The 26,263-nt window shown below is 42.8% G+C and overlaps 1 protein-coding gene across 10 annotated transcripts in view; it reads left to right on the top strand.

Annotated features, from left to right (window-relative positions):
• MAGI1 (membrane associated guanylate kinase, WW and PDZ domain containing 1) overlaps positions 1–26,263 on the top strand; it is a 1,125,105-nt gene that overhangs the window by 570,351 nt on the left and 528,491 nt on the right. The window lies entirely within an intron of this gene.

The following is a 26,263-nucleotide window of genomic DNA, read 5'->3' as shown; positions in this document are numbered from 1 at the left end:
TCTTGTGCTTGGCAGGGAGTAAGAGGTGTTGCTCTAGGTAGTTTCTCAACACAGTAGCCTGTTTGTCTTGGGTTAGTGAAAAACATTTTTATTAATCCTTCAGGGCCGCAGTCATTTTGGGAGTGAACTTCTTTTTATGGCCAAGTTTTTTATTCCAGAGCATTTGTTTGTTTACCTCATATGAGTGCATATTGGACTTATGGATACAACCAGGTAATAACCATTTTATAGCATTCCCAGATAAGATCTCATTCAGTTATCTGGTGACCCATCAGATAGTCTAACAGTTGTTCGAATGTCACCTAATGGACCTGTTCAATCAATAAAATGGTTCAAAGGTTGGGGTTCTGCAGCTACATTAAACTGGAGCATTTGAGGAAGGATTTCATTTTCTCTGTTTAAGCCCCCTCACTGTGTTCCAGGATTGTTATTTTTATTACCTTATCTCTCTTGCAGGTGCTACATTTCTCCATGAAATAAGTGTGGCAGGGTATGCTCAGACGTGAGTCCCTTGCTCACTTTGCCACTGGATTCAAGCAAGCCGGGCTGAAGACGGCTGCAATGCCAGAAACCGGTCCTCGGAAGCTTGTTTCCGGTCCAGGGAAGACATGGCTTGGCAGTTCGTGCTGGACTGTTCCCATGAGGCACAGGGTCAGACTGATTTGCATATAACCATGTCTGAACTGGGGTGGCAGAGTGGGCTAAAGAACGGTGATGGATTAAACCCAGATCTTTTGACTGGGTGTGAGTGTTTGTTTGATTCAGATGCTCCGTCCATCACCACCCCCTTTTTGTACCGAGATTTCTCCATGAAGGCGTATCATAGTTGATTTTATGATCTTTTGGTCAAGGTGTTACATCTCAATATACCATTATTCAGATCCTCTGTTCTTTTTTCATGCTATATCCATCAGTTAGTTTGCTAAGGCTGATCTGGGTGTTCTCATCCCTGAAGGGCTTGGTGTCTGTCATACATGTGCTGGCCGAGTGATTAGATCCAAAGTTCAGAAGATGTTTTCACTATCACATCTTCCTACTTGGTGCCTGGTAGGATTCTATGATCCAGTGCACTTTGGCAAAGCTGTGATTCCATGTTTTTTAAAAGCAAGCATTTCAGTGCTACATGCATTTCCAGGGGGCATCTTCTGCCTGATCCCTTTACCACCCAGGTGTATACCTTCAGATCACTGTCAGTGCCTTGATTTATAGCAACTATCAATTCCAGCCCTGCCAGTCACTTTACAACCAGTTATTCAGCACACAGTGCCTGCTTGGAACAGAGTGCAGTGAAGGGTCAATGCTCCTGGTTATCAGCGAAGTCTGTAGTCTAGAAGGCTGTGAGGTCGGACAAAACCCTCAATATTTGCAAAAGCAGTTCAGACACTATCTCATTGCAGAAGAGACAGCAGAGTCTGTGCCCAAGGAGAGTGTCAATAGGGCGCCACAACCAAGGCAAGATGTATAGCATATCGTGTCCTGTTGCGTGCCAGGGCCACTCGGACACAAATGATAGATCACCCTTACTCCAGGCGGGACAGGTGGACCAGTCTACGTGAAAACCACGTTTGGAAGATAATATTACCTGCCAGAGACACATGCAATTAAATGAGTACCCCTCACTCTTTCCCCCAAACAAGCACAGGCAAGAACTTTACTTGTATTTCAAAGGGATTTATTTTGAAGCCAGCCTAGTGCAGAATATATGCAAGATACTCCTAATGCATATTAAAAGGTGTTTGGCTAGTGATAATGAACAGAAAGTTAACAATAGAAACATAGACATGGCTTAGTGAAACTAGTTTATCAGTCAGTGGCCTTGACATTATAGAAATTATGAGGCTCACTGGTATGAAGATCTCCTCTTTGTCTGAGAGGGCAGAAACCACCACGTAGATATTGCTTTACCCGCTGCAGTCAGAAAGTAACCCTGTGGTTGGTGATGTAGTGTGAAAATAAACTCCTGGGAATTCTTACTTATAAAAGCACATATTGGAAACAGCTAGGCGTAATTTAAAGACTACACCTTCTATAACTATATGAAATCAAGGTGCACTATCAAAATACATGAAACCCACCCATTACATCATTGTACAGTCAAATCAAATCATAGAGTATTTATTAAGCGCACATATCACTCGAAAGTCTCATGGCGCTGGTGGGTGACTCTGAGATGAACTAAATAAGGGGCATTAGATGTAAAACAGCCATGTCTTTAAGTTCTTACGAAAACAAGTGTGATCACTAGTGGTGCGTAGAGATAAGGGCAGTTTGTTCCAAAAGGACGGAGCAAGAAACGAGAAAGATTTCCCTCCACACATAGTGGTAGGAATTCTGGGAGATGAGAGGAGTGCTTAGTTGCAGAATATCAAGGTTCTACCTGGTTGATACCAGCTTAACTTTTTGGCCCAAAAATTGGGACCTTTTACATACATATTTTTTTGCGTCAAGCAAAGAATCTCTAAGCGTATAAATTTTCTTACAGGCAGCCAGTGTAAAAGCTTCAAACTAGGTGCCGATGGAAATCTTGGTGGGAGATTAAGTACCAGCCTTGCAGCTGTGTTCTGCAGAACCTGCATCCTAGAAAGGTGGTTTTCATTGGTAGAAGCTAGCAGGGCATTCCCATAGTCCAAACGACTGATAATAAGTTCCTGGACTAGGGGTTTTCTTGCCTCAGTCGGAATCCACTTAAAAACCTTGTGCAGGCTACGCATAACACCAAAGCAGGAGCCAACTGTCTTGTTAACATGGTCCTTCATTGACAACTTATTATCCATTTGAAAGCCCAGATTATGCACTGACTGAGTTGGAATAGGACAGGGGCCAAGGCTTGAAGGCCACCAATCGGAAGACCAATGCTCATGAGCCTTGCCATAGAGCATTATCTCGGTTTTTCCACCATTTAACTGTAAGTGGTTAGTGCACATCCACTTATCAATTTGGGACATGCAATCTTTAAACCTGGACTTAGTTTCCGATGGGTCTGGACCAAGAGTGACCAGGATCTGAGTGTCGTCAGCGTACGATACAACATCAAAACCATATGACCTAATCTCTTTGGCCAGAGGGGTCACATAAAAGTTGAAGAGTGTGGGACCCAAGATAGAGCCCTGTGGTACACCCATCCTGACTGGTCTACTACAGGAGCTGGTCTTTCCTACCTGTACTATCGTAATTCTATCTGTTAGATAATTTTTGAGCCACTGTAAAGCCTTACCTCTGACACCAATCTCCCAAAGCCGATGTTCAAGAATGCTATGGGAGATGGTGTCAAACGCTGCAGATAAATCTAGCAGCACGAGAATAGCTGACTGTCCTCTTTCTAGTGCAAGCCTGATATTATCAGATACCTCCAGCAAAGCTATTTTGGTACTGTGGGCCTCCCTAAAGCCAGATTAATAAGGGTCAAGCAATCCACAGCTCTCGAGATGGAACATAAGCTGTTTGTTAACCAGTGACTCAAGCATCTTACCGAAATGAGGGAGCAAAGATATAGGGCTATAGTTGGAGAAAAGTTTTGGGTCTGCAGTGTTTTTTTTAGTATAGGCCTAACTCTGGCAGTTTTCCATATTTTGGGAAATTCTGATTCCCACAGCGATTTGTTGAATAGATCCATGAAACTGTCCAAGAGATGGTAATGATGCTGTAATGGTTTTTATTAACTATATAATAAAGTTACTCACCTGTCCAAGAGAGCTGTAGCTGCAATAGGAAAAATGTTCGGTGGCAGAGGGTCTATAGGAGAACCAGATTTTACTTTTATAAATGCTTTAATACAGTAATCATCATGAATACAGTGACAAGCAGCATTAGAAATGCATTTTCAAAAATCTAAGGAAAGCCTTTGGGTATTTAAGAATGGTTGGAGGTGTATGCTGTAGTGGATGCCGAGGCAACATGTGTAAGTGTAAGAATACCACAGTCCCTCTACAATCAATGCCCCAGGGCCCGTTGCACCACACTCCAGCATATCTCCCATGCACCAGCCACCAGTTTCATACAACTTCCAAGCCTGTTTAGATGGGAAAGACTCAGGTTCCACTGTTGCTTGAAACAGCTCCAGGGCCAAAAGTCACCAGTGCCAAAAATACCCCCAGGAAAGAGCAGGTGGGAACTTCCAGCAATAATATTTAGGAGCACACACAACTCTTTGTCAGTCGGGTATCCTGCAAATCACCCATACACAAAAAGATGTTGAGCGTACATCACAAAATTCCATGGACCAGTTGAGTTGTCAACCAAGTCCAACTTAGTGCAAAACAAGGACTCTGAAGCAATAACAAACATACAAGGGGAGGATGAACTCTGCATCACAACATTGACATTAACAGCTTTACCAGCAGCATGTTGCTGTGTGTGTGCCATCCTGCACCCAATAGAAGGAAGTATACTGATCTATATTGTAAGAAGGACAAAGATCTAAACAATGCTCAAGGTTCAAAACTGGTTCATCCTACCGGGGAGGCATCAAGTGGCAGTTAGAGTCTGAACTATTGCAATGGTGTAAAACCCATATTCCACAGAAACTCATATTTCACAGAAAATTATATACTGATTCCCTTTGAAATATGCATTTAATTATCATCTTGAGCACCTCATGAGCACCTCTAAAGTACTCTGCAGGGCTTTGCCTTTGTTAGGGCTACTAGGATAACTTGGCATGAAGGACCAAATTATGCAACAAGGTTAACTAAATTATGCAAAAAATTAGGCAACATATTCTCTCGCAGTATTATTTTCATCCATTTGAGCAAGAAACAATATTTTTGTGAAATCTGCTAATTATATGGCAAATTACTTAATCCATAATTATCCAAAAAAAAGCAGCAGCTATAGAATTTCATAAATCCACTGGCCTCAACTGTGTACATTGTTTTATGAATAATTTATTCGAGAAAATAAACAAAACCTGAACATCCTAATTCCAATCAGTGTCCATTGTCAACTGCACTGTGAAGGAAACAGAGTTTTCAAGCTTTCTAACCCAAAATAAACATTTAGTATAAAAATACGCAATGAGTGGCCTGTAATATGGTCCTATGTTTCCATCTTGGGATTCTGGTAACATTTACTAACTACTCAACCTTTAGATTCTCCTTTTATGTTGTCACTTTATTTCCTGTATGGCAATATTGGACAAATAACTCATTATACAGACTTTGTCTAGTACATGCTCTTTCTTTCGTTTTTTGTGTGTGTGTTTGTGTGTGTGTGTGTGTGTGTGTGTGTGTATATCAAGAAAATACTCTTTCAGGCTTAAAGAGATAAATAAATTATGCAAAAAAGAAGCAGGTAATTCTGGGTAGTTGCCAAGTTTAAGCGGAGAGCAGCTCCTTTATATGCAGCACCCTAACACCAGTGACTCTCTGAATCTGCTTACCTCAAATGCCTGTTTTTCTAGCCAAGTTTTTAATCGTAGTATTAGTTGTATTAGTGCAGTGCCATCTGTAGTGCTCTATATATGTGTATATTCATATTTATATATACAGGCGGGCAACTAGAGCCAAATTTCGGGGGGGAGGGCTGAAAAATATTACGGGGGGGGCTAATTTTTCCGAACTTAGACAGAGTGGCTGTAAGAAGGGGTGAACACACAACAAAAGCCTCATTTATAACTAAAAGCCTCATTTTCAACTAAATGGACATTTAAAGACCTGTTATGTACTCGGGTGCGGCTGCAATTAGATGCGCGCCATTATATATATATATATATATATATATATACAGAGAGAGAGAGAGAGAGAGAGAGACCCAATTGAAATGCTAGCTCCTCTCTTGCTGCGATGTCATCCAAGATTGATCTGCCCATGTCCCCTCTTAGTGATGCACTCCCATTGTAAGTTAAAAAAAATTCAGGAAGGAGATTACTTTTTAGAATAAATGTTTTTTCAGCTGGTTGATTGATTGTTGCAGAGAACCCAACAGCCATATCATTCGGCGAAGTGTCACTTATACCTTGATATTACAATTATATACATATGTTAAAAAGCGATATTTAGCTCGCATAAACTGTGTATTGTTTAAGTGGACCATTTAATTTTAGTTGTCTTGTGTTGCGGATCCAGTCTCTGCAGCCGGAGTCATCACTGTCAGATTCATGCAGTTTTTTTGAGTTTTATAAACTCAAATGATTTTTGGTTGCAGATGAATTTTGTGAAACCAATAACTCGCATTAGGAAACCTTAAAATGAGAGATTTGATCATGGATTCCATGTTTCCTTGGACAAGACCTATGCCTTGAATCTAAAAAGAGACAGGCTTCAGCTGATCAGGTAAACATATTAACATGTAATATGCAACCTTGACTCCGAGTCGGAAACGTGGGCCGACATTTCCATAAAAATGTACAGGGCAGAATCAATAGCAACACCTGTTGATCTGACTGAGATTAATGGAGCAATTTCCCCTGCTTGAAGTTTGCATTTTTCACACTGCAACATTTCAGATAAATTTATAGCTTGGAATCTTATTAAGAGAACTCCGAATAATTCTGTGTCTCTCTGTTTCAATCCAATGACCAAATGGCATATAATTCACAGGTTTTTTGATTTAGCATTTATGTAAAATTTGGTTGATTAAAAGTGATGGGGTGTCTCAGAAATGTATGTACTAAAGTTAACTCTGTGATAACAAGTCCTGCTTGGTAGGATTTTAATCTCGTGCAAAGAAAACACAATCTACCGATTAGGGCTGCCTCAAACCTCAGACTGGGGGCATGGCGGTCACTGGTCCACTTTACATTACGCTTTTAAAATATCACTCCAAGTGTTACTCAGTGCTGTAGATTTCCATCCCTGCTAGTACCACCTCATGCTTTGCAGGGGCTTCCCTGAAACCAGGAAGTATCTTCCTCTTGGTACCGTTCCATTGTTAACACAGTGAACAAAAGATGGCTTGGAGTTGGCCAGTTCTCCTTTAACGTCAATCTCAACCCTGTTATTGTAGTAAGAAACCAGGGCATCTTAGAATGCAGTAACATGGCATTGACAGTGCCCCTACCCAGACTAACTGTATTTTCAACGATGTATACTAGCTTTATATGACTATTAAATATGGACTCTGACTAGTTTTGTCAGGGGGCACCTGGTTGGTGTGTTCATGAAGCCCTCACCCACCAACCTAGTTGGTGGCATGCTTCATCATCGGGCCCACCCAGTGACACCTAATGTGTCCCGGGTGTGCTTCGACGCCTGATTACAGCGGAGCTGGTATTTTGCTGAGAGTGCAGTGTGGGGTGTTAGTGAAATGACAGTTAAAACGGCTTGGCGATGGTCCCAGTAACCGAGGTTAAATTAGAGTTTAATAACTGGGCCGCCGTCAGCGGTTAAAATAAGGCTAGAGGATGTTACAGGTGGTGAGTTACTACCTCCTACATCCTTATGTTGGTCGACATGTTTCAGCCAGTGCCTTAGGATCATCTGGCTTTCCTCAGGACCTATTAAAAAATAGTGTTGGTGCAAGTTAAAAAAGGTTGGGGAGTGTAATGCAGACTATGTGTTACACTTGCTAAGGTGTTTCTCTAGGTGTGAGAGGGGGATTCCCTTTTCATGCATACCTGTACAAACGACATATATGACATAGACAAAACATGTAGGGAAAAGAGAGTCATTTGGCATCTCGCCACACAGTCATATTCAAAACTAAATTGCCGAAGCTAAAGTGCATGGTGGGTAGGCTATAGTCGGCTAAGGTGTAACGGTAATGGGGGTACCGTTATGAAGATAATTCGCATCTAATTAGGCGTGGTGTAGCTAAGACACGGGTATCACACAAATAGGGTACAAATTGTGATAAGGCGTAAGTAGCAGTTCGTACGCTGGGAATTAGCAGCCAATGCTTCCAGAAGTGAAGCCACAAGGGGATGACCCTGTTGGGAGATAAGGTTGGCCACTGGGGTTAGGAGACCTGTAGGGAAGAAAAAGCGCTTACCCAAATGGTTGCTTGGAGATCGTCATACTCACAGCCTTTCTGACCAGAGCCTGCCATGTACCTGTTGCGCCGTCTTCTTACTCCGGTGAACTGAGCTTTGGATCTCTGTGCGTATTTATATGCCTGCTAATGAGTTGATGATCAGCACCTGCGGCGGGGTGTAATGGTAAACAGACTTCCCCGGGCATGCCGGTAGCAGGGGGCGCATGCGCATTGGTGGGACGCTGTGCAGGACAAGTGGCGCATGCGCGGACGAGAGTGATGTCCGCGCATGCGCTTACGGGTGGAAAGGCTGCGCATGCGCAGCACTGTACAGTTGTGATTGGGGCATGCGCAGTAGCGTGTGCCCCGAGAGTGTATAAAGACCTCCGAATCTGGTAAAACTCACGGGAGGGGAGTTAACATCATTAGTTAAATGGATGAGAGTATGTGTAAAGACCTCTGGTTCAGGCAATACTCGCAATAAGTGAGTTGACATAATAAAATGAATAATTAAATGAATAATTAAAATAAATGAATGAATTACGAATACAGTTCTGGTGGCATGTTGGTGCTGGCAGTTGCCAGTGCGCAACAGATTTTGGTTAGTTCCGTCTCATGTGGTGTGATGGTGTCAGCAGGTCACTGAGTTCCAAGGAATCGCATCGTTCAGGCCATTAGTTTGAGTAGAAAGGCGGTAGATCCAGCGTTGCTCTTTGCTTAGAAGTCTTTTCTCATTGTCTACTGCCAGTTCAGGCAGTTGCTCGATAATGGTCCATGTGAGATCATTTGGAGTGTGGCAGTGGGTAATGAAATGGTTGGTAAGTTTACTGATGTTTTTCTTGCACCTAATGGTGCTTCTGTGCTCTGTGACCCTGGTGCGAATATTGTGGGTGGTCATGCCTATGTAGCGCCACAGGTACAGGTAAGGAGGTATACCACATTCCGTGAATTGCAGTTGGTGTGGCTGCGTTGGGTCCACACTTTATTGGGTTCAAGTTCCAAGTTTTTGGAGTGTGTAGTCAGGAGAGACACACTACAATCATTACATGGGTAGTGTCCGGTGACCTTTGGGAGTCCCCAGGCGTTCAGCACAGTGTTGGGCTGTTGTCTGCTCTCTGTTTTAGGGCGGGTGTTCACCAGTTGGTCCTTTAGATTGTTGCATCTTTTGTAAGCAAACCTTGGAGTATTCCACTGTCTTTGGCCGGAGTTAAGGATCTTCCAGTTTTTTCTGATTAGTTTGGCTACCTCATTTGAGGCTGTATTATATGTGGTGACACAAGTGATGGGCTGATCCTGTTGTTCTTTAGGTGTGGCAGGGGTGGCCTTAGGCATGTGCAAGCTGTGCACCTGCACAGGGCCACCAAACCCCAGGGGCCATCACACCAATATATACCCTTAACATAATAATCCTCCAAGGATGGATACATATTTGCGTGGCGGCCCCTGGCAGGGATTTGGCGGCCTCCGGCTCGGTTCCACTTCCAAACACCCTGACCCCCCCTCTTCACTGGCCTCCATGCTCCACCCCTCTCGGACCCCCTCTGCCAGGGCCCCTACCCGCGCTCCCTGCCCAGGGCCGCCATGAGCCTAGAGCCGCCCCTGGGTGTGGTTTCGAGGAGGGCCTCTCTGTTTTGGTTCCTAGCCCTTTTCTTGGTTTTGGAGATGATGGCTTGTGGATAGCCACGTGCCTCTAGTTTCTTGGCCAATTCGGAGGATTGTCTTTTGTAATCTGCAATGTCACTGCAATTTCTGCGTATACGTAGAAACTGCCCAAAGGGCAGGTTTTCCCTTAGTGGGCGAGGATGGAAGCTTGTGAAGTGGAGTAGGGAGTTTCTTGCCGTGGGCTTGTAGTATGTGGTGGTAACCAGTCTACCATTTTTAACTGTAATGTCTAGGTCTAGGGGGCAAGTTGGTTGGCACTTGAGGTGCTAGTGAACTTTAATTATGGGTCTCTGCTATTGAGCCATGTGAGGAATTCCTCCAGGGCTACTTGCGTTCCCTGCCATATTACAAGGATATCGTCTATATATCGACGCCATTTGAGGATGTGGTTCGCATAGGGGTTTGTGTTGTCAGCGATGTGCGTCCGCTCGAAGTGGTGGACATAGAGTCCCGCCACGCTCGGTGTGAAAATGCTGCCCATGGAAGTTCCATTGGTCTGCTAAAAAATATCTCACTTCACAACCCTGCTGCACGTAGGAAACAAAACACGGATGCAGTAGATGAACTTGCACCCGGTTTGTGAATCTTACTCAGGACTTTCAAAAAAGGCTTCTGCTGAGGAAGTCATATACTAGTAAATAACTCACCATAAGTTCTAAAAATATGGCTCCTTTGAGATCAGACTGCCTCATTGGGCAATTGCAAATTGTTAAAAACACAGTTTTGGTCTAAAGGAAGTGAAAACTACTGCAGTGACTCCACTTTATGTTTGTTTCATTTAAGACCACATTTATTTCCCCATGTATTGGTAGATTTGAGACTACTTCCCGGCTCCATTGGCTTGATAAATCCTATTTGGGATGACACATGACCCAGCTGAACCTAATTTTTTTTTTTTTTTTAAACTACTGGGAATACATTAGGGATGACAGTCTGTGTTGTTTCATTTGAAAATTAGAATAACACTAGTGAAAATATTTTATGTTTAGAGTATTGCACTATCTGTGCCTGGCTTGCTTTTTAGTTTATTATTTATCTTGCGGGTACTTTCTCTTGCCACGTTTATCAGCCAGGAGAGTAGCGCAATGGCAAGGATGTAATTTTGGGCGAGGCCACGTTTGCTGCCTCGACAGGGCACGCCTGTCTTTTATAATTTATTTTATAGGTTAATTTTATAGCACTAGCATAGTTTTTAAAAGCCCAGGGCAAACATTCCTCTACTGCCCTTACTGTTACCGCCATGAGTGTATTTTAATGCTTTAGTCTTGTTAAATCGCTTAGTTGTATAAGTGAATTGCTTGTCATGACTGTAGAGAATAGCAGGTAGTATGTCCAAGGATTTATGTGCAGTGCATCATTAACCAAGGAGTTTAGATTTGAGATAAAACGTAGGAAGGCTAATGCCAAGACTACATTCCAGAATTTCATATACATAATCTGTTTTGGCTTTCAGACTCTTGTTTCTGGCTTACTTGAACTTGTTGAACAATTTGGACAGCTGGTAATATGTTCCCATGCATCTCTGCTCAAATTTGTGGTGTATTGGACAGTGGATGCGTGTGTAACACCGTACATTGACGCAGGGCATATTTTGCTTGTTTGTTAGGTTCTGTTTTTGGTTGTTGAGCATTACATTAACCAGAAAGTGTCTCTGTCTCCACGTGCCTCCTGTCAATTTTCCACAGAAAATTAAAGAGGAGGGTTTATTTTTTTAATAAATGTTTTTATTGTCATTTAAACATATACAGCTACATTTATCAGAGCAATGAGTGCATCAGGTAGTTCAACTGTTTCAAGCATGGCAAACATCATACTGTTGACACAACACATGGCGCATTATACACATCTCAGTGTCACTGGGTTTCCCATACCCACCCTGAATCTACTTAGCCATTTCCACTAAGTTACCCCCCTGGGCCCTTCACTAGTGCCTACCATCAAGGGGGTCCATTAAGTTAGCAATCCTTTGCCCCCAAGTCGCTAGGTCTTCCTCCACAGCCCCATCCTGTTGAGTAAACTTCATGTGTTGCTCATCACCAGTGGCCCATTCCACTAGGTCCCTTTTCCAGTGCTTAACCTCCGAGACTTGGGGTACCACCCAAAGTGTGGCTAACCGGTGTCTTGCCATGACAATACTCAGCAAGACCAACCTATCTTCAACCATGCCCGCTGTGGGACGATACCCAGAATCCACAACTTTATAAAACCCTCCAGTTCCAGCCATGTTGCCTGATCCATGACCTGTGTCAATTCCCCGAAGAAGCCCATGATCCGAGGGCACCCCCATGTCATGTCGAGAAAGCCTGTCTCAGCGTATCCACATCTTGCGCATACTGTAGGCATCGCAGGATAATCCTTTTGAGCTTCTGAGGGGTCATATCCGTTCTGCGGAGGAAGCGAAACGGTATAAGTTTGCAGAGTACATAGGGGATATTTGCTTTACTTGTTCACAGTCTTTATTTCCATTCTGCAGGTGTGATGTTTTCTGGCCAGTCTGCTTACCAGCGCTCTCGGCCTGGTTAGTGTTGCCTCCTCTATCGATCACTAAAGCCTCAATCAGGTGGGTGATCAGTCGTTTACAGCTTGCCAGTACCAACAATTGTTGCCCTGAGGTGTGTTCCTGCGGTCTATCAGGGAATGTGGGCCAGAACATAAACACTGTGTGCGTTAATCTAGCATTGTGTAGAAATTGTCCCAGCTCCACCCCAAACAGTTCTTGTGTTTGTGCTGTTCAAGTATGGAACCCCAAAAGTCTATATGCATGTTGTGTAATGGTCTCTGCATCTACAGGGGCAATCCTTCTGCGAATGGGGATCTTTGTAGCACCTTACAAAGCACGTATTGGTGTACTGTCACCATCTGCCGAAGCAGGTAGGGAAGGTCCCATGGGACTCCAACTCCCACGAGAAGTACTTCCGGAAGTGAGTAGGGGTCGTGCGAGCCAGTCAAGAACCATTTTTCCCAGTTGTGGCCCTCATTGAAGCAACTCACTGTGTGTTGCAGTTGTGATGCAACATAATAGAGAAACAAGTCCGATAACCCAACCCGCGAAGAAGAGTTTTAATAACAAGTTACTGCACCATTCACAATGTATCACAAAGTTTTATGCCAGAAGCGTTTTGCTTTGCCTCTGTGCTAATGATTTCTAACTGAGTAATAGCTAAAATGAGATCTGCTTTAATCCCTAGGCAGAGAAATTATGAGTCTTAATTCAGAAGCACAAGCTGATTAAATGGCTCAGGCATGCTAATATATCTATCTGCCAGTAGGAAATCATTCGTTTGTCTCTAGTGTTTGCAGTACTTGTGCAATGTAGGTCTTGGACTTTAAACTTCACCTTTTGAGCCCTACTCCTCACTCTTAAAACACAAGTTCAGGCAGATCATGCAAGGTTGTTGAATAAAATGAAGCGCTCATCTGTTTGTTGCACCGTGTAATGTTCTGTGCTGCTTCCTGGTATAAATATATAGCAAATGTTATGCCATTCCCCTCACATTTCAGTAAACCCTCTACTGAAATCCTCTGAAGATTTGGCTTGCGACTGTTCCAGTAACAGTGATGAGTGACTGGCTGTGTTAATCCTACAGAGTCTATCTAGCTGCGGCTAATCCGGAGCTGTGTTGCTATTTCGCATAGACAGGGGGATTTTTTATATGTTAATATCCATTAGATTGGAGGCAGACTGTCAGTTCCAGATAAATAACGGGGAATGTAATGTTTGTTGCCCTGGTTGTCGGTGCGCTTCACAGTTGTTTTGGAGAAATGCAACACAACAAATGCTAAGGAAAACGTGTGGTTGAAAGTTGGGTGATGTTCATTAGATACAAATCTCATTTGATGAGACGGTAAGTGTGAGAACAGAGATGTTTTCACCGAGGGGTGTGGAGTGACATCAAGAAGGCAACGCGAGTGACACTCGAGCTGTCACTCAGATCCCCGAGGTGAAAAAGGCTCCTTCTATTTGCTTGTACAATTTTATTTTATGTAATACTCGCCACAGAATGTTACGCTTTTCCAAGGCGGAGCATAGGGGTGTAGGAGTTATGGGAGAGCCAAAAATAACATGGTGTTCTGCCACAAAACCCTACCACATTTGGCATTAGAACCCCTCCTCCTAAAATCTAAAAATATATTACCTGTTGTCTTGCCACCTGCTAGCCACCACTCTCAACGTTATCTTCTACTCCCTCAACTTTATATATATATATATTAAAAAAGACATCTTTTAGCCTGCTTCGCTCCGCATCTACCTTTGGTAATACTCACCTTTGGCCTTCCCATATAGAAAAATATATCCTGATGTCCTACCTCCTGCCCAACAGTTCTCTGCAACCTCTTCCAGTCACCCCTCCCCAAGTAAAAAAAAAATCCTGCCTGATGGACTTCCACCCACCCATGCCTCCTTCTGGGCAGTCCCTCCCTTCACTCCCCCCCTTCCAGATAGAAAGAAACTACGAGCTGGTGTGTTGCGAAAATGGCCGACCACCCTTTGCACTGTCCTCCCCCTCCCAAACTGAATCCACACTCTCACACTGACAACAGAGGTGTCCTTTGGAGTCTCAGCTCGAGCCTACAGAAACTTGCGGTGACAATGGAGATGGTGGTTGGTGTCCTGAGAGTACCACCCACATTTGCCCATCTCCCTTGGGTCTCTGGAGACTCCGGCAGGCAGTAGATCTCCACCTGTTCATGCACTTGCTTTGCAACCCATTGTCTCTCGGCTCCAATATCAGAGCAATGAAAAAGCAAGGCTCATCGTTTCACTGCACTGATACTAGAGCAGTGAATAACCGGTTTTCTAAACTGATGTTCTCGCTAGTGACCTCCAATTGACCCATGCATATGAAGGCTATTACCACTCCTACTTCTAATCTCCGCCAATGCAGACGAGCTGCCTAATTGTCCATGTTTGGTCTAATATCCCGGTCTAACATTCTTTCAGAATGCAGAGTAATTAGCATAATTATTTTCATTGGCTGAGCCAATATCAGTATTCCATACGCATTCGATTAAAGGGTTGTAGCCTGGTGCCTGCTCGCGCCACAACAAGATAGAGGTTATCTAACGACCAGTGAAATCCTTGGACAGAGGACAGAATGATCAAAATAAAATAGAATTCTAAGAAACGGAAAGACATTGCAGTGTTGATTCAAAGGCCTAAAGGCAGCTAGGATCTACTGTTTGCTATCTTTAAAGGAGGTCTCAGTATGCCAGTGTTTGACGTTGGAAGCTCAATTACAGATACTGATGTGTAGAGTATATTTATACCTACACTCTTTGACAACCACTGTTATAGGTCCTGAATAGCTACATTTTGCTTTTATATGCACAGAATAGCCACAAACATTTAATAGTTTTTATTTTTTGTTGTACTACCTTTTCTGTTCCAGTTGAAGGTTAGCAAGCAATGCATCTATTTTTTAGCGTATGGGTTTTTGATAGCTACTTATACAGCAAATTACATGTGAGAAGCGAGCATTAGACCCATTGAATATATATATATATATTTATATATATTTATTGAAACCAATAGGAACGTTCGGAAACCTATAAAAAGCAATTGTTAGGTACTACTTCAAAGATACTATCGAAATGACCTTGAATTTCTGCCAGGGTGTGTAACTGCATTCAAGAAAAAATACATTTTTCCATTTATCACTAGGTGTGAACACAGGGATTAAAAAGTGCTAGTTGCATTTGGTATCAAAAAATAGGAGGCCCCTGATAATCGCCCTTAGAAATGATTTGGGTAATTCCTTGAAAAAAAGCCATAGGGGAGGAGGGGTCATGAATTGATAGCGTCAAGCCAGTGAGTGTGTTTCCCTCGTGCCACATTTATACAAAGATCTTCTGTTAGAAAGTGAAACATTAGGAACAAATAAAACACAGGGCATAGTCTGCAAGCAAGGCCAGGTATGGCTGTTGTTCAGCAATTAGGATAACACTATTGTTGTCACCTTTTCCAAACAGAGAGAGCACTCATATTCCAACCATGGCAACAGAACAGTGAACACACACAAAGTGCAAATAGAGTTGTGAAGTGCCATATTGAAAACAGAGAAACTCCAGTCGTGGTACCACCTCTGGGAATGAACGAAGGTGCAATATTGAGAAATTGTTCAAGAATTATTGGTGTCCTCAAAGGTTAGGTAAAGCGGTGTTTTGGAAAGACACAAGACAGGGCCTTGGTTCAGAGGAATGGGGGACATTATGGAAAGCATCAGAGGAAGAATTAATATTAGCAGTGACTAAGAAAATGGGAGTAGGCACAGTCCCAGGGGACAGTAGAAATGTAAAATCCTGTGGCTCCCAGATAGTGTTGCCATTTTGTGAAGAGCTTGCAGGGAGATATTGAGGGATTCAGTTTACTTCAATAGTTTGATAATCTCTATGAAACTTTTTACTAATATTATTAATGTACCACCATTTACATTCTTTAGATTTTTTATTTAAATCAAAATGTTTTTTGTCATGTTTTATTTGCGGAGCTTTGTGTGTGTGTGTGTATATATATATATATATATATATATATATATATATATATATATATATATATATATATACTAGCAGCCCGCCCCAGCGTTGCCTGGGGCAGAAGGGGGCTGGGGGCAGCATTTCATGCTTGCGTGCACTCCCGCCCTGGCCCCCGCCCGCCACGACATTGTCTGTGTCACGGACAATGTCGTGGCGGGCGGGGGCCGGGGCGGGAGTGCACGCAAGCCTGAAATGCTGCCCACAGAGCCTGAGCCTTACCTCAGCCGCATTTGTTCAGGGCCAACCTCCCGCACCGGCTCCCTCCCGCCCCGACATTTCCCGTGTCCCAGAGCCTTACCTGAGCCGCCGCTCCTCCCCGCGCTCCTCACTTCACCGCCGCTCCTACTCATCATGACGCACCTGAGCTGCCGCTCCTCCCCGCGCTCCTCACTTCACCGCCGCTCCTTCTCGTCATCACGTACGTAGCGGCCAGCGCTACGTCGCAGCGTCGCGGCCGGCGCTACTTTCAGGGCACTACTTTTTTTTTAAGTTATATTTTTAAATTTACGTTTTTTTTAATTTTCTATAGCCTATGTCCATCTGCACACCCTGAGGATTACAACAATGTATTGGGTGTGTGGATTGGTGCTGTGGTTCCCGAGTTTACCTTGCCAAAAGGTTTGTGTTCTCTCTTTATAATAGTAGTATAGATATAAAACGTAATGGTAGTCTCAGTCCTAATGGAGACCACACACTCCTATTTCAGCTGTTATCTGTGTTGAATTCAGATATGGAGACTGGACCTAGCAGTTTCTTGACTGATGAGGGCTGGATGTCTCTTAGGAGGCCAGATGCAGTGTGGACATGAGGTGTGAAGAGGTGGTCGCATTATTTCTTTACAAGGTGACAGTGAGGAGAGTAAGACATACTTTGTGCTGGTTGTGCAATTGCATAAAGTATGTCCTGCTAGGCTCAGCTTTAGAAACCCTTTTAGGTATGGTAATGAGTTATATTGTGGCTAAGCAAAGTGGCCCTGAATCAGCATGTGATGCCCGTTTGACATTGGTGATTTGGAGTTAATGGTCAGTCTGTCACTGCTTTGAGATATTGGGATAGGTAGGATAACAAGGGATACTAAGGAGCAACTTTGTCTGAAGAAACAAATACTCTTACATGTAAGTTATATTCACGTTGGGTTCGTGCCTCCTCTAACATACAGAGGAAACCTTCTAACCTGAGCAATTGAAATACAGCAGAAGAGATGCTAGACTGCAAAAACGACAAAGGCAGTAGTACAAATAAGAGGGAAAGCACAAAGTAAGGTGGAATAAATGCATACCATTATTGATGGGAGATGCAGGAAGAAAACCTCAGCTTGAAGTTTTACACCTTGAGGATGTGGCAATAACACCTGTAATATATAAAACAGAAGGAACCCATAAACGTTGCAGCTGTCATATTAAACAAAGCCTTTTTACATTTTGTTGTAGATTTAAAATAAATATATACATTTAATTGGCAATATTAAACAGAAAATATTTATGGTAATTTATAACTTTTTAAATGTTCCCTATACTTTAACATAGGGAGATCTCCATCTTGACTGTTGAAGGTAAACTATAGGGAAAAGTAAAAAACACATATTTAATTAAAACAAGTATTTTTATAATTGTCCTGGCTATCGTCCTTTCTGAGTCATCGCTCCTTCCAGATCTGGGAGAACAACACCCGCTCCTCCGAAACACCCCTCCAATGTGGCGTGCCTCAGGGCTCCTCCCTGAGCCCCACATTGTTTAATATCTACATGTCCCCATTGGAGGAGGTTGTCACCTCGTTCGGAGTGAGTATCGTCAGCTATGCTGACGATACACAATTAGTGGTGTCCCTTTCTCACCCTAGCCAACAACCTGCGGACCTTTACAACTGTCTGACGCAGATACAAGGATGGATGAACAGCTCATCTTTGAAACTCAACGGTTCAAAGACTGACATTCTCCTCCTTGGTCAGAAGGGGCTCTCTCTTTCACAGAACATCTGGCCACCGTGTCTGGGCTTGCCCCCAGACCCGAAACCAGAGGTGAAAAGCCTGGGTGTATGGCTCGAGAAGGACCTATCATTCACAACTCAAGCAAAAAAAGTAGCCGGGACATGCTTTGGGCTCCTCAGGTCGATTCGAAAGATCCTGCCCTTACTCCCCCTCAACTCTCAAAAACTGTTGATCCAAGGCTTGATACTATCTAGGCTCGATTATAGTAATTCCATCTACTTAGGCGCTCCTGAGGCAACCTTGACCAAACTGCAAAGGATCCAAAATGCTGCCGCCCGGATCCTCACCAATACTCCCGCCAGAGCCTCAGCCAAACCAACCTTGAAGCTTCTCCATTGGCTCCCAGTAAGAGAACGGGTGAAGTTCAAGGCCCTTTGCCTGGCCCACAGACTGCTTCAAAACAAAGGCCCCCCAATTTTAAGAAAATTCATTAAACCATATAAAGCCATAAGATCCCTCCGGTCCGATCAGGAACATTTCATCATCATTCCCAGAGTCAAGAAGGCCCGAACAGGTGGAAGGCGCTTCTCGGTCCACACTGCACGCCTTTGGAACGCCCTACCCCGCGACCTGAGAACTGAACCCAACTATCTACGGTTCAGAAAGCTATTGAAAACCCACCTTTTTCCTTAAATCCGGCCCCCCTCCCTGCCCCCGTTGACCCGCAGTTGTATTGATCTTAGCGCTGGGATACTCACGGGTGACTACGCGCTTTATAACATTTTCTATTAATAATAATAATAATAATAATTTTAAATATTAATGTAAATTAATTGTATATAGGTATTTTAAATGTACAACAACACAAAATGCAACAGTACTAAATTACCTTAATTTAATTTAAGTGTACATTATTTCATATGGGGCTTATGCCTCCATTGTTTTGTATGGAAAGTTGTTGCAGTACCAGTGGCTGGCCATGCATGGTGCAGGACATACTCCAGCTATGAGCTGGTGTAATGTACCACAGGTTTGGGTCCCTTTTTGGCGGTGGTAACTTTACAAGTGCGAGTTATGAACAGCAAAGGGCAGTTGTCTCATGTCTGTTGTGGGTATAGTTGTTTACAAATGGTTACTAAGAGAAGAATGAATACAAAACACTTGCCAGAGGTATATGACTCATGGGGAGAAAGCCAGATAATAAAAAACGTGTTTATGGGATTTAATATAATATAAATCTCTTAAGGCAAAATGCAAGTTCTGCGGTAACCAAGTTAGCAAAACCTCCTCCTGTGTGTAAACAGCACGATGTGCTTAAATCTGCATGTATGGAATTTGAACTACCATGTATTACTACCTTTATTACGTTGAGTAATGTTACAATACTGCATTGTATGCAAATGGAGTAAAGTGCATGGTAAGGCAGATGTGGTGTTTGCATTTACTGTTGTCTTTGCCTTTACCACAGGTTTTGAGCTTAGACTGTAAACCCTGGGGTAATACTGAACCTCCTATAATCAATAACTTTGGGCCTCATTATGAGGCTGGCGGTTCGAGGACTGCCCGGCTTGCAGGGATGCAGTGGTAGCAGTCCAGCCACACCGCACCAGCGGTCCAACTTCCCCATTACGATTTGGGCGGTTGGACCACCATTGCACCGCTACAGCATTCAGGGAACTCAGTAATATGCTGGTGGTGCTGCTGCAGCACCGCCATGCATATTACGAGTTTCAGGACCGCCAGTGATGTCATGGAGGTCTTTCCTCCATGAAAAGGCCGGCGGACACTGAAACAAAGGGGCCCCCTGAAGCCCATTTGCATGGGGATGCATGCATGCAGGGGGACACAACATGTGCCCCCCCCCCTGTGTGCATGCACCCCAGTTCCTTCATGGCATAGACTTGACAGTCCATGCCATGCAGGAACTTTTTGGGGCATTCCAATTGTAGTGCCCATTTTCAGAGGCACCACTGTGGGACTCCCAAAAAAAGGGCCGCCTGACATGTGGAAACTAATAATTTGGCAGGCGGTGGGCACACGAATTTGGCAGTGTGAGAGCGGACCACCAACGTGGCGGTCCGCTTCCGCACAATCAAACTCATAACCAGGCCCTTTGTCACTTTATTGCAGTATAACACATGGGATTCTGCAATCCCTGTATAAATGCATGTCTCTCATTTCTTAATAATCAGGGACTTGTGACACACCCAATTATAATGAAAAGATGTCGAACTCATCTGCAATAATTTATTACAGTCGAGTTCTAACGTCACAATGTCTGCTGCGAGGGGCAGCAGCCAAGATGAAGGGTAGGTCAGATCACAGAGCAGCTGTTTAAACCAATGAACGAAACTTTTCTTTTCTTTCTTCTGCTCCATTTTTCTAGCTTAAAGTGACAAGCAAAAAGAAAGTTTATATTTGTAATCTTTAAAAAAGGTTTGAAAAGTTAAAATCTTTCTGCATGTTTCTACACATTACAAGCTCCTGCAGTTTTAAATAAAACAGACTTGTATTGAACTGTTTCTAATATCTTTTTGCAACAAATATCGAACAGGTGTTTGATGTGTTTAATTTTGTACTAGAGGTTTTGTTTTATTCTTCATGTTTACAAACCTGCTTGGTCTTTCGTAAGTGGTTTGTGGGAAAGTTGATGGTTTGAGCATGTATTATATGGGATAAAATACCCCCTCCTGTACATAAGGATATTACAAGTTACCTTGGAGCTTCATAACATTATAAAGGAACACAGCCTTTGGACTAATTCCTCTATATAGTTATAGAACGTTTAACTAATATTACTCCAGGAATTAGCATCCAATTCTAAATGAGCCCTGAGATAAGTTCTTTTACAGTAAACACAGAATGGTTTCCTCCCTAAGTAAAAGAAAAGTTATTGAAAGCACAACAATAAACGTGCAGCAACATGTTTTTTTATTCAGAATGTATAGACTAGACAGATTATGGGGAGCATACATGCTTTAAAATACACTCCGTTGAATTGTTTTTACCATGTTTAATGAACACCTTGATCTATGTATAAGATATGCAGCGCTATTTTGAGGAGTCATTTTAATGAGAAAAGTTGCAGGTGTTTTTTCCATAAGTATACACTGCCAATGCTAATGCATAAGCTAATTGTGCAAAAACTGCTGCAAACTCTTCCTATTTCCTACTGTGGAGTTCATAAGCACCTGCTTCAGAATTTTGGCTGATAAACATAATTAATACACTTGAGACATAATCCAACATTCCATATTGCTATCTCTGCATATGTAGAAGGCATTAAAATCTGTTTAATGTTTAGAATCTTAAGTACGTTTTAGTCTGTTAAATCTAAAAATATATTTTTGTTTTTAAAATATATGATAACACTAATCATGCCACTTTTTTTTGTACAACTTCACACTACTATTTATTATATAGGCAAGTGTCTGGAATAGTTGTAGCTTACCGACCTGGGCGTGTATTACAGAAAGTCTACACTGTCCTTGTTTGCGCCGTAGCCTTCTTTAAACTAGTGCGCTGTGCAGAAACAGGGATACTGCAGACTGCTACAATTAATATTATCAACAAACAACATTTCTGAAGGAAATATTTCAATAATAAATTAAAGTTTGAATAAAATTTAATTCAAAGGTATCAGTGATGCTGGTGATTATTAATAAGGAGAGTGAGAATTAGGACATACTCTCTAGTATATTAATAAATTAGCAAAATGTAAAGTTTACAGTAATATGAATCAATATTGTGTCGATGAAACCCAACAGAAAAAAAACATTCCAAACATAGAAAGGATATGACGTATAATAAAATGTATTGTTCAAGGGTTGGAGTTTTTTTAATACTAAATGCGCATCACAATGATGAGCTTAGCATACATAGTCATCTTTAAGGGTCAAATTAAATAGCCACACTATGCAGGTGACAACAAATATTTCAAATAAAGTAATTCACAGTTGCAGCCTGCAGTAGCGGCAAGGCCACTCAGCTCTAAAAAGAACTATTACAACAATTGAAAAGCATAAAAGAACATATTTCACAAGCTGATGTGGCAATGTGATTGACGTTTCGGTCTCACAGGGGAAACATCCAAAAGACCATCCTCCGGACCATGTAACAAAAAGTACAAAATTAGAGTATTTTGAGAAAATCCATAATAAAATTCACTGTAACATACTAATCAGCAACAGGTGTATTAAAGAGCATGTCACTATTGAGGAAGCATGATGAGAATTACCCATCACAATCATGTGTTTTTAACAAACCAAGGTGTGAATTTTAAGAAAACACTGGAAAAAAAGATCTGGATTGTTTCAGGTATTTGGTCTCACTCTAGACTTCAGTAATATTTACTGATTAATAGGACTCCCCCACGCACCCCACCCAGAGGGCTGGTTTATAAAGGTACACTTTTTGCCCATAATACGACAGAGGGACAGAGGCAAATAGATTCTCTCATTTGCATGTGGACACACCAGATGCTAATGAAAGAATGCCCTTTAAAGATAGTGCTACATGTGTGCCAGCACTATCAGTATTACAGAAAGACCTGTGTAAGTATGTGCAGCCTGTTCTGCAATACAATAGTGTTACGAAGGTGCACAAAGCAGGAGTACATGCACTTTGCTCCCCGGGTGCACTATGTATATTTCAGCCCCAGGACCTTTGGACGATGCCCCACTATTGTTATCCCCCACTATTGTTATCCCCCAGTCTCTGACAGGGTCTTACGGTTTCAACATTACTTCTGCTGATCAGCACCAGACCTATGCATGATACATGAATAAAACACAAAGTAGCTTTGCCTGAAGGGCTTCCAGTCAATGTTTGGCCCATCAGAGACGCACAGTTTGTTTTATGTGGGTGATGAATCGTGGGCTACACCTTTCCAGCAGAGCACATCAGTGCTCTACAACAAATAGCATACGATGCATCATGTTTAAATTGTGATTTACAGAGCAGTGCTTCCACTCTACATGAGGAGTGTGAGGAAGAAGGAATCCACAACTGGATGTTAGAAAATATAAAGGAACAAAGTTGTGTGTGTGTGAGTGTGCCTATGAGTGAGGGTGGTTTGTCCACCGTACATCCTTGGTATAATGTTGGCCTGGGTGTAAAGGTGGTTCTTTGTGTTGAGTTGTGTCATCCATAGCATAATGGGTGGCCATCTCTGGAATTTGGTGATGATTTATTGCATAGTTCAGTATTCATGGCACGATGATTCCCATTCCTAGTATATCACTTCCCCTCACACGAGATCACTAATTCAAGGCCTGTTGTGGTAACCCACAGCATGAAATCATGATACATGGGCATACACAACCGAATCGATCCAGCAGCATTTGTGGATCTTTGACAATAGTGACAAATCAGTGCTTGGGTGACAAATGCTGTAGCGTTTGCTGGGCCTATAATTATCACAAACTTAATGACATCAAAGTATATCTTTAACCTCTCGCTGCCTATTACATTCACTTGGTCCTCCGATGGATCTTGTTCTGTGCTGAAAGGGACTGGATAGTCAGAGGAAGGACAATTATCCAATGAGGGCCAGGAATAGGATCATTGTTATCTTCAATCTAATTTCATTATAGTCAGTGATACTCCAAAATATCTATAAGTGACTCAAAAACAAAATGATTTACCCACAAGGAATGATGAGACAGGATCAGTTTAAATTCAAAGTTTAGTTATTTATTTAAAGGTAAAGACCATTAACGTTAAAATAAGATAGCGTACAGCTCTAAAATAAATTAGTAAAGGATTTAATGTAATATACCAAGCCTCTGAGATTCAGGGAGAGTATGATGGTTGTTCATGGGAAATCTACCTCAGCTAAGGCACATTTGGACTCATACAGCGTATGTGTAGATAGGAGATAGGAAACCAGGTAATTCTTATACAGACCCTCAGGAAAGTTCAACAAAGTTCCAAGTAGCCAGTTCCAACTCATCAAGACAGCAACCTGTTTCAGTCTGTCATTGTAACAACAAAAGTCACAGCACCATGAAGTGCACCCCTCAGTCGAAAGGTTCAATCTGCATTAGCACATCGTTTGGCAGCTAATCGCAGCGTCGCGTCACAAATCGCTTCTGTCCTCCGCTGTCCTGACCTCTGCTCCATGCTGTCCAAAGATTTGAGGAATTATACTTCATAAATTTCTGGGGTGACTTCCTTTGGCATCACCACATAATGCAGACCACTCAGATCCATTGGTCAGTCGTAAGTGAGATGAAAGTGGTGTATCAGCAAAGAAGATACAATCTGGAAAAAATAAGTAAATTGATTACTCAGCTTCCTTAAGTCATGTAAGCAGGGGATACATTGAACAATGTCACATTTGGAAAGAAAACTTTAAAGTTCTCTAGTGCACTTTCCCAAGCAGCTGTTCTAGAGTGTAGCAAAATTGTTACAATCACACTATTCAGTTTAAAGGATGTCAAAAGAAACACTTATCATTTCAATACAACTTCCTAGTTCTCTAAATATTCCCATATGCTTCAGAATATTCAGTTTATGACTTCACTAGTAACAAGCATTTGCAATGCAATAGGTCTCGCATTTACGAGACTTTGAGCTATTGCATTGGAAATGACAATGCCTTTTATTTAAATAGCATTGTCATTTACAATGCCAACAGTTCAAAGTCGCATAAATGCGAGACCTTTTACATTGCAATTGCTTGTTCTTTCATCTTTCTCCTCACACCCGCCACCCTCCCAGCTCCCGGTCTGGTTTGACAACTGGTGGCAGTACCTGGATTAAATAATGCCAGTGAAGCCTCACACTCATGACAACTCCCATCCTCACCCTCTTTGAAAATTGCCTGTGTGTCTGCAATGTCCAGAGACCACAGGGGGTCTACGCCCTCTCAGGGGAGTGGTTGAGTTTTGGGATTGTCGGCAGTGCATCAAGGTCCACACCAGAGGATGCCTGGGGGAGGCACAGGGGCTGCTTACTCCACCTGAGTGGAGCTCTTGTGCTGCTCACTCCACAGGGTTGTCTGTGTCTTGTATATACTAACATCACTGGTCACCAAGGGATGAACATGTATTACACATAGGGCTGGGAGCAGAGGGTTCCTGCAACATTCGTTATCCAGCTAAATGCTTACCACTGGGCCTCTGGAACAGGGGATTACACCTGAGACCTGTTAACACAGTGTTTCCAAATCAGCACTTCTGAATAAACCTTTATTCCAGCCGAGTGAATGTGCACTGAGAATATTTACTTCTCTATTCCTGGTGCTGAAGTGAAAGCGTCTTCTGCCCAAGATCACTCATGCTGTCTGTTCATCTGATGTGCAGACTCGCTGCGAACTCTCCCAAAAAGAATCCAGGTGTAAAGACTGAATGCTTCCTCAGTTATACAAGTTTAATGCAATCACTTGGGACATAAAATCCCCATTTCACTGAAGAGACTTAACTGGACTCTCTTCTGTCAATCACGTTCCACAATCACTGAACACTCAGTCCCATGCGGTCCGGGGATCCAACGCCTTCTTCATGGAAAAGGAGCTAAAAAGGGAGAGTCACGTCAGTCCAGGAGACTCAGTCAAGACACCTCTTCATACATCGCAATGCCATGCTCTGGGCACCCAGCAGTGTCTCAAAGAACCTACCCTTTGGGTACACCAACACATTTTAAAGACAGGATGACGCTCTCAATAATCCAAAAAGAATAACAGTCATTTATCATGGAGATGTTCAGAAGCCCCCACATATATGACGCCAACTGGAGTAACTCACCCACAGAAGCCACGTGACCCAAAGACGTGTATGTCCCGATCGGTGAAGCTGGACACGTGCAGCCGAGACCCATGATATCCAGAATGTGCGTCAGCAGTACAAAGCACATGAACCGTGTCCACAGGGCCTTGCAGCGCTATTTCTCGCTAGTTAACAATGTGTCAAGCTTAGCGGAGATATTCCAAAATAATTTAAAAAAAAGAAATCGTGCACACATGCTCCACCGAAGTGAGAAGGCACGGACAACGGGAGGGAGGAGGGAGGGTGGGGTAAAAAAGGCAAACAACGGGAGGGAGAGGGGTAAAGACGCCAAAGCAAATCGTGCCTGCAGTAAGAGAAACTGAATAACGCATAAGAAGATGGAAGGTTCGCTTGGCAAAGGAAGAGTGGACAGCCATTTAGAAAAGCTTGTGCGTCACGCTTCATGCAGAGGATTATGAACTCAATATCTTGTGAATCTCATTAACACCTGGGCAAATGGCAG

This window comes from Lissotriton vulgaris, chromosome 9 (assembly GCF_964263255.1).
Source record: "Lissotriton vulgaris chromosome 9, aLisVul1.2, whole genome shotgun sequence".
NCBI lineage: Eukaryota > Metazoa > Chordata > Amphibia > Caudata > Salamandridae > Lissotriton > Lissotriton vulgaris.
Note: the sequence above shows the minus strand (reverse complement) of the source record. Positions and strands in the feature narration are given on the sequence as shown.